Genomic DNA, 15,373 nt, shown 5'->3' on the forward strand with positions numbered 1-15,373 from the left:
AAATCTCTTAAACTGGAAGAGAATGCAAGAATGTGTTTTCTCTTCTGCCCAAACATGCACAACAGGAACAATTTTCTGGAGTGTTCCAGATCTAAAGATAAACTTCCATTAAGCATTATTTACATTTCTTATTTTCACATCAGTTTGTTAATAGAAAATGCCATGTGATGCACAGAGAAGGTATTGAAAAGAAGTTTTGTCAGAGGGAATTTTAGAGGAAATATGTGGAGAGCAGGTATTAAAATTAATTTTTTTTGATGGAAGCATTGGATAAACTTTCTGAATATATCAACTGAAAAACAGCATGCCTGAAATATATTAGCATATTAATACACTGAAAGGCCAGTTTAGAAAACATCTTCTATTTTACGCAACAAAGCTTGAACACATTTCACACTGCAGATACATAATAACAGCGCTACTGGCTTCCATTGTTTTCCATTTCCATTGTTTAGCAAGAAGCGAAAATGCATATTTGAGTTTTGTTGACTTCAAAATTACTGTTATTAGGGAAAGACCTCAGATACACTGAGAGAGAACTGAAATCCACTCAAAGCTTTCTTTGGTTTATAACAGGTTTACAGTCACTGAAAGGTGAAGACAGGAGAGCCTTACTGCCAAAGGTGGTACTTCTGTGTGAGTCCAGCATGGCAGCCTCTGGGGACAAGAAAATATTTTATCATATTTAGTTGCATTCGTTTTTCTTCTATTTTTTTAAAATGGATGAAATGCAGGACAATTTAGCCAAAATGTCTTGCAGCAATGTGTTTCATCCCAGAGGCAGCTCATAGCTTTTCAGCAGTGTCAGCAAAATTAAATTTTTGGACCCCATACATAAAGACAAAGTGGCTTATGAATTACTTTGTAACTAATTAGGCAAGTTCTGTTGCCCTGGTCCCCCAGGGCAGGTGGTATCGGAGCCAGGGGCGGGAGAGTGTGAGGGCTGTTAGCAGCCTTGGGCATGACTATCTCCTCCTGAATGGTCAGGTTGTAACCCCAGCTGGGCTGTGCATGCAAACTGGGTGAGAACTGGGATCTTGCTACATGGTCTCAGCATGCTGAACTGGTTGGGTGTGCTGAACATTTTGCTTCTACTCTCTAAGCCAGAGCAACCTGGGCAGTGTTTTTATTTTGAAGCTGTGTTTTCTCATGCCTATGTGTCTGCCTGTGCCTATAGCCAGCCTTAATATGAGCCTCAGAAGGGCAGCCCTGAACTAAGCCTAAGCAAGTCTCTGTCAACACCTGCATTGCTACAAGCTGCTTATTTGCAGCTTCAGTCGTAGCTAAATTTTGAAGTCTACTAAGAAGACCAAATCTTGTTGACACTGCTTGTTGATTGTGGCCATTAGTGCCTACAGTTTCATGGGACTTACTATGAGCTCCATGGGGTTTACCTGAAGGTTGCTCAGATTTAGCTGTTCTGTGATATTTTTCGCTTAGATTTCTTGTATGGCCGTATTGACCGCTCTGCTAATAGGCAGTACCTTCCACAGGACATTGTGCTCGGTTGGCTGTTTTGTCCTAAGTTAAAACCCCCGAGTGCCAGGGCTGAAATATCTCGTGGTGGAATACACAGCTGCTGCACCGTGAAATGGTTCTTCTTTACAGTAGTCAGCGACCTCTTATGTACCCTTCGTACGCCAGTGTAAAAATCCCAAACTCCCTTCCCCTTATGGAGTGCTGTAAGGAGATGAAGAAAGAAATTGGCAGGTATAATTTTGCTGTGATTGAATATACCTTGTCTCAGGCTCTTCTCTTCGTGCTATTAGACTTATGTTTTCTTAAGCTTACTGCCTAAATAAGACAGGAAAGCCTTGAAGTGAATTTTGTTCAAGCCATGGAATTATTACCACCTTTTCAGACTGAGTTAGTAAGTAAAGGTTTAATTAGCTCCTTACTGGTCTTGGGCCTGATTTGCCTGTGTATTGCACGTCTGAAGTCTGTGCTATAAAGTGGGAGGGAATAATAGCTCTGACCGACAAGATCTGAAGGACAATGAATCAGTTGGCAAATAAAGAGAGAACGTGCAGAGATGGGAAATTGGTTAATTATAACGACATAGAAGTAAAATGAAGTTTGGGAAAAAAAATTAAAAATTGAGGGATCACTGTAAAAACATTGCTGAATAATGTTAGAATCTTCTCTCTCAAACCAAGAATAATGAAAACACCCTCTGAAATGGAATGATGTATTTAATTAATTGGTATAATTAGGGAGTTCTTGCAAATGCAGGTGTAAGTGCTGAATTGTTTTTTTTCTTTATAGCAAATGAATTTTTGAAGGAATTCAAAGTTACTTTGTTAAGACGTGACGTAACTCTGTGTACTGTCTTGCATCTGGTAAGGCACCTGATAAAGTAGCAAATCAGCTGCTGAAGCGTATGTATCACGGATGAGGAAAACTTCCTTTCTGAGCTCAGAGCTCTCCTGTGCACAAGGGAACTTCATAATTTTTCTGTCCCTGTGGCCTGAAATAACAAGGTGCTAAAACTTTTGAGAGACTTACAGGATTTAGGCGTCCAACTCCCTTGAAAATTCCATCTCTAAAGTAATACAATCAGCAGTGTAATATTGAATCATTATGGAGCATGTATATCTAACACCAATAAGCCTGTATTTACAGTGCGTAGAACATGATAGTAGGAAATAGGAATGGATACATGGACTACTTTCACCTAATGGAAGTACCCGCAAGACTAACACTTCTCTTTTGTGATCAAATCTTGGGCTCACTAGTTGAAAAAGTCAACACTTGGCATCCCTGCTGTTGCCGCGAGGCATACCAGGGGTGGATTTGGTGTGCTCTGCACATTTGAACCTGCTTCACAGCTATGCATATACCAACCAATTTCATAAATGTCTGTGAATGTAAGAGAGACTGATGTGTATGTGCGCTGTATATGTCTGATGTATGCGAACGTGTCGGGCATATTGTTTGTCAGCAACTGAAAGGCGTTAACACTTTCCAGGAGAGCCTGCAGCCATTACAGGAGGCAGCTTTGGGCTGCTTATTGCCCAAAGTCGTTGTGTGAGCAAGTCGGATTTAGTAAAAAAGAGTCCCTATACGTAGCATATCCCTGACTGCAGTCATTCTCAGGGAAGGGAAAATCGTGGTTGTCTCAGATTAAGCTTGTATATCTTTGGGTAGCATACATGTATATCAGGCTAGATTACAAGGCTTTTGTTTTCCAGAAATCATTTTGGAATAGATATTCCCAGATAAATACAGGAACCATAACTCGCTGAGATCCTTCAAGAGCAGTGCAAACCAAACAGCCCCTGAGTCGGGAGTCTGATAGGATGCTGTCTGCAAAACTGTAATACAGCTCAGCTGAACTCGCTCTCCATTTCTAATCAGTTAGTTGTGTAATATTCAATGCCAGAATGTGTGCTTGTGGGTGTAATTGGGCTGAAAACCAAATAATATCGTATTCTATTTTCCCGTTTTTTTGTGGTAGTTCACAGAAAGGCTTCCACTGCTGTTCCTGGGTAGTGGATCGAGCTGTTGGGCTGCTATGGTTTCAGCAAATGGCAACCCCATTGACAAGCTTAATAAGATGCATGTGTAAAAGAAAAGAAAGAATGCAAGTTGCTTATAATGGACATGAGTCACAAGAAATCTGTTATTTTTCTAGGCAGTCATTCCAACACGTGGTCCAGATTCCCCAGTTGTGTGGGAAGACTGGAGTTGGCCTTGTAAATTATTACTTCTAGTATAGGAATTCAGGAAAGCCTGGTAATGCAGTGTGTGTCTTGCGTAATAGTGCATTGCCTTCCTGCTGCTAATGCCTCAATGATATAATTGATTTAGCCATTAAATTACAACATTAAAAGTAAATTAATAAATCTTTAATTATGAGCACTTTGATAGCAAATGAATTTCTTAAACTAACAACTTGACTAGGCCTGTATCAATTGACATAATTCATTAACCCATATGAGAACACATATTAGTTATGCTTAACTTAGATAAGTGTTAACTTACCTGAGCGAGGCAGGAAATCTTTCTCAGTATAAATAAATTATCAAATCACTATTTATAGTCAGTTAATTAAAGAGCAAATTACTGAAGCAGTGTAGATTTCCTACTTAGTATAATGTAGTTCCACTGATATTCAGTGAGCAAAGGATCATCCTGTTACTTCGTTTTTCTCTGTTCTCAGTTACCTGTAAGTTCCTGAGAAATGGTATGATGCCAGATATCTCTCCTTGATCAATCCTGTGTCGCCATGCACTCTTCTGAAGGCCTCTTTGCAGGCTTAATTGCTGCTCAGCAGTGATAAAGATGTGCACTTTTGTTTGAATGGGCTGGCACTGCAACACGTTTGTCCAGCTTCTAAATCTCTTGCCCTCCAGGACATCAGGCAAAGGTGTCCTGTCTTTGTTATATGTTGTTACATGTCTGTAATTGCTGTGGAAGCCTGGTACCTAGGATGTGAGATTATCTAAAGGTGGCAATACTGAAAATTAATTCTGGAAGTCAGTTTTGGAGTAATGAAAGGTGGAATTAGCAAATAAATACTTTGCATCCTGATTAGAGTAAGTTTGAATTCATTTCTTTGTAGCTCAATGCTGCAGCAGAATCTAATTGTGTGAGTACAGTATTCTGGTAATGAACTGAGGACTCCTAAGCAATGGCATTTGAAAAAAGCAACCTTCAGGTACCTGGCACATTTTAAATCATATTTCAAAACCCAGTAATGTTTTTGTAGCTGTTGTGCAGGCAAGGTCATGCATTGCATTGTGAATCAAAACAGTATTCAAAACAGAATTTTCTTTGAAAGTAAAGAACTTAAATTTTAGCTGATCAGGAGACATTAAAATATCATCTGTATGCGGAAAACTAGTCAAGTAATTGATACATACCTTGATGAAAACCTGTCCCTTCTTGCACAAAAATAACCAACAAAACTATGTTTCTCCCTACAAGCAGACTAAAAAAGAGCAACCAAATAACAATGAAATTGAAACTCCACCAGTGAAGACCCATATTCCCAAGGGAATCACTTTCTAATCTGTGGGGGAAACTGTGTGGAGAATATATGGCTGAAGAGCTTTCAAATGGCTGTGTAGTGCTCTGACTTTCAGATTGCTGCCAGGCACTGCACTGCTTACTAGCATTTTGTGGCTAGTCGAGAGTGGAGCTAAATGGTATAATATGTGAATATTTTATTGCCACTTCGAAGGACCAGTCTTGTCCTCTACAAAAAGCCTGTGTCGTCAGGGACATGTAAATTAAGATGATTGGATTGAAGCTGTCAACATCAAATGAAGGTTGGGGGATAATAAATGGCAGTCGTCATAGTCTTTGAACGTCTGGGCTGTATTTGGGATATAAAGTAAAGGAAGATTTAGCATCCAGGCTTCAGGGCTCCGCTTTGAGGTAGCATTCAAGAGTTTTCAGTGAAAAAATTAATTCTTTTTTTTCTTATGCCAGTGTAATCACATCTGAGTGGGTTACAGCACCTTATCCCATGAGTTGATGTGGGTCATTATCCACTTGCGTTGATGTTTGCTCAGCGCTTGTTAAATATGCAGGGAGCACAGCACACGGATATCTCCTGCCACCAAGCGATTCCTGTGAGGTCTTTCTGCAGTACTTCTGGCTGGGTCAGGATCTGTTGACTGCCTCAGAAGCAGCACTCTTTAATACCAAAGTTTCTATAGCTGTCAATTTTATATGATTGTTAAGACTCTGAAGTTCTTACCAGAATAAGATAAAGGGCTCTGATGTAAGTAATTCCATTTACTGTCTGAACCCTCTGGCAGGAGTAGCATAATCATTGCTTGTCTCTATTTAATGACTCTGCAGGAGGTAAGCTGGTGCAGACGAGAGTGCAGCACTCTTATTGCTGCCTGCTCCAAAACACAACTCGGTACATGGCCACAGTCACACTGGAAGGGGTGGCCTCCAGAACATCATCTCCTGCAGCTGCTGGCCTTCTGCAAAGGGAGCCTCAGGGAGTTTGCTGGGCTTCCTCACTAGGATAGTGTGTGTGGGGCTGCTCAGTTTTTTTTTAAAACTTTAATTCATGCTCATCCATTTCAGCCAGGTGTTAATGCAGAAAGGTAGTTCTTGAGCTGTTATAATTTGCTGTATATGGCAGCTGGCAGTAAAATCAGAGGGACGGTGGTGATTCACATGGAACAGAAATCTGCTCAAAACACTTCTGGGAGAGGAGTAAACAAATTTTCGAGATAAAAAGGGAGGGGTCCTCAGGCACCATTGGAAAATCTCCTGTCAATGACACTATGATCATAGCATGTCATCAGCACAGAGGCTCCTATAATGAAGATGGAGGCATACACTCCCCTCAGCTGATGCAGAGCATCAAAGGTCTGGCATAGCATTTACACTAAGCAGTAGCTCCCATTGAGGAGTGCTGGCTCTGTCTCACAGACTGATATTACACTCCAAAGTACTGTGCGTACCTCAAGTTAGGTAAAATACTAAACGTTGTTATTAAAGGCAAGGCTTTAAAACAACTAGTTATTTGGAAATGTAAGCCTAAATTTTTGGGTGCCTGAGAGGATATTGTGTTAGGTAACCTCTGAGTGATAGCTCATAGCTAATTATGAGGACAACTTCGTGGCTTAAGCAGGAATACAGGTGAAAGGGCTTGCAAAATCCTCTCTGCTGAGGATGAGCACTAGCCAGGGCAGTGATAGTGAGGGCCAAAAGATGAGACATCCCTGAGCACCTGGGGGAACCCAGGCTCCAAGTGAGATTAAATCCTTGTGCTGCTTTGCAGGAAGTTCAGTTGCTCATGAAGACGTTGCCCAAGGCTTTTATGCATACTTGAAGTGACGTTTTCTCTTCAGACTTGTCCCTCTGATCTCTAGCAGGATTCAAAATATTGCACACAAAAATTCAGAATTAGAAGTGTTCCCATATTAAATGTAAGAAAATGTAAAACATCTTCTACAAAAGGCAGTTATTGCTGTCTCACTACGTTATCATGGTCCTCTCAGTTTTCAGTCCACTTAATCATTTTTCATTGAAAAGACCTTAATTTACGCTGCATTAATGATGTGCTCTAAAGAGACATTATGCTTTTCAGGTTCACTGGAATCTTGTGCAACCGGCTCTTCAAAACTGCCTTGAATATTCACAGTACAGCGGCTGGCGCAAGAAATATCATCCTTTATAACCCAAGGCCAATAGATGGGAAAAAGCCTCATATTTTACAGTTTTTCCGTACAGAAGAAATTCTGCAATTAGGCTCAGAGAAGCTGCAGTGTTTATGTTTGTCTTCAGTTAAAATTTCAGGGCTGGAGTTCTTTGCTATTCCATGCTTTATGCCAAATCTTAATTCACAGGAGGCAAATGAAAATTGCCATCCCTGTTTTCCTTGCCATCCCTGAGCCTGGACTGGCCAGGCAGTGAGTGAAAGCCTTTGCAGACGACACGGTCTGGGGTTTCCTCCTTTCCAGGCAAGGAGCCTCCCTGGGGAGCTGGTCTCAGTTCAGGAGTTCACCAACCCCTCTGCCTGTCGGTGCTTCCCCCTAAGGAGCCGGCAGATGGAGAAGAGTCGGTGCAGCGCCGGCAGCCGAGCTGAGACAGTGGCTGGTTCAAGAGGCCAGGACGGGTGGAGGATGAGCAAGAGATGTGTGTGCATACGTTTGGCAGTTGGGACTCACTTTTACATGAGCACAGCGTGACCCAGAGGCACCATGGTGCCAGGGTCCTGGTGACCCTTCCTGGCCTTACGCACCGCGTGGTGGGACCGGCACTGGTGTTGGGGGTTGGCTGGCGTTCCCATGCCACCAGTGCTATGGCACTGCATTCATGTGTCAAGCAAACTGGAGGCTGTATGTGTCATTTTAAGGCATTTCTTAGGGTCAGGAAAGGTGAAGTCGTGGTGGGACATGGTTGCAATCTGCCTCTCTAAGACAGTGTTTTATAATTTATAGAAAACAGAACGTAGAGGGAGTTGTGTGAAATAGCCAGTAGCCTGGTGGCTAAGATGGTTCCTGGTGGTGTGAGGGACCAAAGTTAGCATTTCTGGTCTGAATCAGACAGAGCAGAGACCTTGGTCTGAACCTCTGATGTCTAGAGGGTTATTTTCGAACCCTTGCAGGCAAAAGTTTCATCAAACCTCTGTGGCTGACAAAGCCTCCAAACTTCTTGTTTAACCTAAGTGACACACTCTTTCACTGGGAAATGCCTGAGCATCTCTGTACTTACAGGGACACAACAGGTCTGAGTCATCCCCTGTGATACAACCATATGTGCTTTGTGTAGTTTTTTACTGGATGTGTATAAAGTAGATGCTTTGCAGTCTACCGCTAGGCCAAATTAGCCTTTTAGTCCTTTGTAAAAAAATGTAAAAAATATTTTAAGTATGATTTAATATTTAAGCATTTCAATATTTTATTCTTATACATTAATATGTTAATATGAATTAATTAACATCAATAATAACAGGTTAATATTTCATATTTTGTATGTGGGGTTTTTAATGTTTTACATGCTTTTTATTTTGTTATTTGGGAGGGTTCTTTTAAAATATTGTTGGTAGGACATAGTGGGTCAGCATCTACCCAGATTGCATCAATGTCATCCAACTAAAACTGTCACAACATGATGGCAGAACAAGTCTCCCAGCACTGACAAATGCAGATGAAGTCCCATCAGCAATGTTATCAGGAAAGCAGTTAGAGGTCCAAAGGGATTACATGAAAGTCTCCCAACAAAGTAACAATTTTAATCTGTTTACTTTCATTGCAGTCCATACAATGACTAAAACTTATCAGTCCAGCTCAAAAGATTTGAGTTTCATGGCATTAGGCTGAGAAGACTCGGCGTCCTCTAACTCCCAGAACTATTTGCATGAAATGAAAGTATTTCTTTCCAGAGGAGCGTAAACTGAAAGCAGGTATCTAGTGTGTTCAGGAACAGTGTGACTGACTACACATTAATGCATTAGTTGAGCACTTGCTTTTCTCCTCTCATATCTGAGCTTTCCTAAATGACAGTGAGTGGGAGGAATACCTTTGTACTTTCCAGTATCTTTATGCAACCTAGAAAGCCTAGACTTACCAAGGAGGTCGATGACGACAACTGTACATGGTCCTAAAACTAAAAGGCAGTGTTGTAGCTTCCCCAGGGATGTCTTTTGTTCCAGAAAACTGAGGATTCCCTTGGCACAAGGGTTCCCAACCAGTTTAGGTCCTGCTTCCTTCATACCAGGGATTGAGCATCACTCTTTCCCATCCCAGCTGTAACGATCTCCTTGTTCAGCTCCTGAATAACGTCACCACGATTTGCCTGCCACTAGTAGTTAGCACTGTATTGCACCCACAGTTTTTTGCAGGTTTTCTAACTGTGAGAGCTTGGGGTTGCTCAGATGAGACTCTGAAATCTGTAGTGGCTGGGAGTCTGCCAAGGATCAGTATAGGTCCTCGAGTGTGAGTACTGAATTCCTGTCTGTGCAGCATCTATTGTGATTGTATTCTATTTTGTTTCTGAGTAGATGAGATAAACTATATGCAAATAGCTATCAACAATCATATTTCTCTCTTCTTTAAAAAGCTATGAGTATATAAGACAAACTCCATCCAGGAGCTTCTCAAAGTATTTATACATAGTATGTATTATAAATTATCTGTTTCCTGCTTCAGAGCAATGAAAAGTAACTGAGAAAGTAAAAGTAATTAAGGAGAGGACAGTCAGTGGCCCTGAACAGAGAAGTGGGCTTTCTTAATGAAGAACTTTTCAACTAAGAAATAATAATGCTTGTTTTACTGTAATTCCAATTGTTTAGACTGGAGCCCCTTGAGGCCTGGGCTGTTCCTATGTATTAGTTTTTCTAGTGCTTGAAAGCAGGTCTTCATGGTTGTGACTTGGAGGTTTACAAGCTATCTAATATTTATATCACATAAATAAAAGAAACTGCTTGCAGATAATTTCCAGACCATTCACGTTCAACTCTGCCAGCCAACCTGCAGCCAAAAGGTTTTTGCCAACATTGACAAGATTGTGCTTAGCTTTGAGCTCTACAGCCTAAAAAGAGTTAAAGACCTATTGGTTTCTTTTCACTGTTATCAAACATCAATTAAACTGAAAACAAGGGCTATAAATTATGGTGACCTTTGCAATGACTTTTCATTTGTGCGATAGAGATGTGATGGTGTGAAAGCACTGTTGTTAATAAAAAAAAAAAAAAAAAATTAATAACTTCCTCAGGAGCCGCCAAGCAAAGTGTAAATTGCTTTCTGCTTGGTATCAAATTTTCATGTAAGGTACTGTATAATGGAAATTTTTAGTCTTGTTAAAATTCAGATGACCTAAAAATAATGCTACCCTTCACCTCTGTACATTTTGTCATCTCAGCTGACAAATGTTATTTTTTCTAGATTTAATCAGCATTTTATAATGACTTCTACTGAAAATACAGCCTGTTGGTTTTCCCTTGTTGGCCTGTAAAATGTGTAGGGAACAGTGGGTTTATTTGTTGGTCTAAGAACTTGCTAAAAATGTAACAGCCACAAAAAGCATGCTTTGGGCTGAACAGCGGCACCCATTCTGTATTTAATGGAATTCGCACGTTTATGGCTTTTCAACTAATTTTTTAAAAACACTTAAGGAAATGCAGCACCAGTATAAATTTTCAGACCATAGTTCCATAGACCAAAGATTTTCCTTAGTTTGTGAGACAGCTGTATCATTGTTGACTATAGCATTGCCATGCTATTTCATGAGCCTGATTAAAATTTCCACCAAAGAATTGTCCTTTTGGTGAGAAGACAGTGAATTCTCCATGGTCCTTTGACTCTTGGCTGCTCTTCACCTCAAAGGTTTCAAGTAACAACCACTGAAAATGTGTTGCTTTTGTGCCAGTTACACGTTTGCTAGTAATACAGGGGAGAGCAGATAGGTACCAGTTATCTGTGTGGGACAGAGTTCTCCACACAGCTGATCTGTGCTAAACTGAAGCATGGCCTTGAGGTGCAGAGCTTCAGGTCCTGTAGATAATTCTCCATTTCCCTGGTTCCCAAGGGCATGCTGAGAAAGCTGTGTTTATGATCACTTGAAAGCCTTAGATACCAGGTGACAGTGAGCTTCTACCTAATCCTTGTTCATCCCTGTATATGCAATACCTTATACTTCCATCTGGTTTTGATAGAATAAGAAAAAATATCCCCCTCAGGCTGGCTCTTTTTCCTCAACTTCACTTTTCAACTAATGGTGGAAGATGGAGAGGAGATCCTCAGCCCATACGTTACCCATTGCATTACTTCTTTGTCAGTGAAATTTTAACTGGGACGAAGAATTGTTTCCTCACTGAAATTACCATGTTTATCACAGTTCTGCAAAGCTCGCTGCTTTTCAGTAGCTCACAGACAGACAAAAGATGCAGACAGCATAAGAAGCCTGAATTTTAGAATTTGTTCATCTGTCTTTTGAGCTTCCTTTAATTTGTTGCTATCTGACTGCAAAGACGGTTTTGCAGTTCTTCAGCAGTGATGGTGGGTCAACAGAAAGCAGGCAAACATTTCTGCTAACTGTTCACCCACGGTGAGAGGTACAAAGAGAAAACAACTTTCAAACCCAGCTTCCAGCTTCCTCCAGGTTTGACGAGAGGATTCAGAAGGCCCAAAGCAAGAAGTCCTTTTCTTTTCTGTATTTTAATTCCTGCTGTTGAGATGGCACTTTATGCTGTGGAGGCCTCCTTTGGTGTTTGTATGTCATTCATAGCTCCCCAAGGGGAAGCTCACAGGGTAGCTGCATCCAGATGGGCCTGCCAAGTAATCCTGGCTGCTCAGCAGGATGCCACCTTCTGTGGAGTGACAAGGGCCTAAAGAGATGAAGAGGGAAAGCAGCGTGAGTCCATCCCAGGAGGCGAAGATGCAAGTCCTTTTCTCTGTATAAATTGTCCTTGAAGGGAAAGTGCAGGTAAAGCTGTACCATGAAGCAGATGTTCAGATCGTGGTGTCAGCTGAAGCACTGCTCTTTTTAAGGTCAATGTTAACTGTTGACACAGCCCAAAGGTGCATGTAGCTGTCAATTGCTTCTTTTGAAAATTCATTTTGCTTTAATAAATTGGAGAAATTCCTTTTTCTAGCAAAGTCCAGAAGTAACAGATGGCTCATATGTCAGGCATCAGCAAATCCTAAAGCTGTAGGCATGACCCCTGTCCATGTCCTGTTGAGAAATCTACCTGATTAGGTTGCCCAAGAGTTTGGTGTTTTCTGTAACAAGACCAAAAGTGTAAGTTCCACTTGTTTATAACATGCTGCTGTTGGACTTAAAAGCTCTCTTCCACAAAAGTGATGGGTGTTTAATGTGGTTGCTGGTGTTCTTTGTTGTGTTTTGGAGAGCATTCAAGCTGAGAAGTTCTAACTTTCTGAATGTTCAGTAGATGAGGCTGGGCAAAGCCGCACTGTGTTTTCTTTAAGCATTTGAGCCTCATCATCCATACAAGTGGAAGTGCTGTTACAGATTTTGGGTGACAATGGGATTAAGGGCATATGGCATGAGGTCGACATCTTGTCAGACTGCTATGGATCTGTGTTTCAGGTTAGCATGGAACATGTCACCAAATTTTGCTTGAAATGAAACAGGTCCTGCAGGTATTGGGCTAAGTTGTTGTGGTCAAAAACAAGTCAGCCTTTTTTTTTGAAGTCTCTGCAGCACTGTAGATCATGACCTCCTTGATGATTATCAGCATGAAACTGCACCTAGCAATAGTACTCTCAGCAGTTTTCATTAAGGTTTCATGCTCATCCAGCATTTCTAAAGAGAGCGTTAAGGCTTTACAATTGCATATGAGAGCAGGAATACTCAAGAAACACAGGCCTTTAATAAGTGGCAGAATGAAGAGTATACCTTGTGTTTATATAGCATCTTTTAACCTAGAGTGTTCCGTGAGAGGTAGTGAATTTATTGAACTGTTCTGTTCACCACCGCTTCTTCGCCATGAGTCATTCAAGCTGGTTATTAGTGCTTAGCACTGCTGTACAGTAATCAAAGCAAGGGAATGAAGCTGGGCTTCCCATGCTGAGGACCCTGCCAGACTTGCTAGCCAAAGAGTAGGGTAAGTGTGAAATACGCTGACAAAGCAGACTGGAGACAAGGTAGACTAATAGGTCTAATGCTGTTGCATGCTGGTGACTGCTGAGAGAGGCATGAAGAATTTTATATTGCTTGTGGAGCTGTTGGCATTGCTTCTTTCGATATAGATTTCTCTCACGTAATCCCATGCTCTGACATGCTGGTTTGATGTATCATCTCAATAATGTGGGAAGACTGGGGAAATTCAGTGAAATGGCTATATTTCAGTACTGTGTCTGTCAAGGGAAGGATGTCCGTCAATCACAGGCTGGAAAAAGCAAACAGTGTCTTATCGCTATGTGAGACTAAAATTCTTAATGTCCCTGTGTGCAGACCTGTGCCTCCATTTTCAGGCACTTCACTCCCTTAAACAGTCAAATATTTAACCTGTGTTGAGCACAAGTGTAAATCTTGCTGCATTTCACAGTGGAGAACCATTTCCCCGCATTCCTGCAGCAAAGTAGAGATGAGGAGAAACAGTAACAGAGAAACTTCAGCCACTGCCTGAGGAGACATGCTGTAACAATGAAGCAATTAAAATGACACCAGTGAATTACCAGTTTATACACTTACAAGGAATGAGTTTAGGAGATTGCTGTGGCTATGAAGATTTAAAACTGATCATTTAAATGTTTTGATTATTGGATCTGCTGATGCACTATTTCATGAGATGACCACTCTTCTGCAAGTGGATCGAATCACTTTCCACTTAGAAGAGATCTCAGGGATATCCCATTGAACTGACTGGACATCTGACATAGGGAGTATTTCACGTTGTAGCAGTAATGGTGGTTTCAAGTCACATTGATTGCAAGTGGAGATCAAAAAATTTTTGAGATAGGCTAAGCACCTGAATGAAGGTAGCTGGTATCCTTTCTCACTTATGTAATTCTTGTTATGCTTTGCATCACTGGTATCAGAACCATCATTTCTAGCTAGTCTAAGGAAAGAGATTAAGAATTGAATTTGTAAGTAAGGCTGCTTTCCTTTTTGTGATGGTCTTGTCTTGGCATAGTCAGAGCACATTGACACAGCTGTGTGAGGAGACAGCAATGGTAGCACTGGTTTGCATCTGTTCAATGACTGGTAGCATCTGTTTGATGATTAACTAAAGGATTTCAGCTGTTAGAGCTGTCAATCTGACACCTTTGATGAGCACTAAAATAAAACTGTGCTACCAGGAACTGCTCATTTTTTTTTTTCCCCCTGCTTTTGATTTACTTGACTCTTTGTGTCCTTGCCGATAACTACTAGCAGGGCTAATGCGTTATAAACTCTGAAAAGTGAAGCAAGTGGCTGTCATTTTTTGCACGACAGATGTTCCTGATCAGGAATCAGACAAAGGATCTCATCACTCTTCCTCTGCGCAATTTAATTTGTCTGTTCTGTGGCACACCAGCCACCTCCTGTCTAGTGACTGACATGCCCAAGTCCTACTTCAATTTAGGATCAGTTCCTTTAATCTTACAGAATTATTAGGTTTTTCTCTGTGCCAGAGCAAAGAGAGTGGAAAAAAGGAAATTGCTTCATTGCTTACGATGTCACCAATAATGCATCATAATGAAAAGTAGCAAAGGCCTACTTCAAAATAGGAAACCCAAGTACTACATTTTAAGAAAACTAGAAAATACTCTATGAGCACTTTTTTGAAGAAATAGCAATTTAGATTTGATGGTGTTTCTTTAGCAGTTGTAAGGCTCAGAGGTAGGGATAAGCAGCATATAATCCATCAGATTCTTGTAATGAATGCAATTTAGCGAGGTGGAAAAATTGATATATTTTTAAAAAAATTTGTTTGCTGTGGATCCAGTCCTTAATCGTGCAAGTTGTCCAAAATGAGTAATTACTGGGGTTTTTGCTCACTTTTCCATGTAGTTTGATAGGACTGTATCACTCTGCTGCTGTTTTGTAGTGACGGATGGGTACTGCTGGAATTCCATAGTTATTCTATAGTTAATTTCCCAGTTATTAGTCCAGCACAAAAGACAGTTGTTTTGGCTATGCACAGCTCCTGACTCTGCCCCCTGACTATATAGTCAGTATAGTATACCTAATGGGGGGCAGTCATTGCTCACCCTGGAAAGGAGGCTGCAGACTGTGCCCCATGTTCCTACCAATATCTGCCAAAAATTTGCTGGAAGGGAGAGGCGAGGGAAGTTGGCCATATCTTGTGCATGTGGCCAGCCCTGCACAGAAATGGCAGGTGCTGCTGCCCATACAAATGGTAGTGTCTGTGGCCAAAGTCACAGCTGTCAGTCCTGATAAATGAGAAAACTGTATTTGAGGACCTCATTGTAGTCCGTCACTGGTAGAAAGA

The 15,373-nt window shown here is 41.1% G+C and overlaps 1 protein-coding gene across 1 annotated transcript in view; it reads left to right on the forward strand.

Annotated features, from left to right (window-relative positions):
• CPNE4 (copine 4) overlaps nt 1–15,373 on the forward strand; it is a gene marked incomplete at both ends in the record, with an annotated part of 194,027 nt that overhangs the window by 61,161 nt on the left and 117,493 nt on the right. The gene's annotated exons all lie outside the window — the stretch shown is intronic.

Source organism: Platalea leucorodia (assembly GCF_965183815.1).
Source record: "Platalea leucorodia genome assembly, chromosome: 1".
In the NCBI taxonomy this organism is placed as follows: Eukaryota; Metazoa; Chordata; class Aves; order Pelecaniformes; family Threskiornithidae; genus Platalea; species Platalea leucorodia.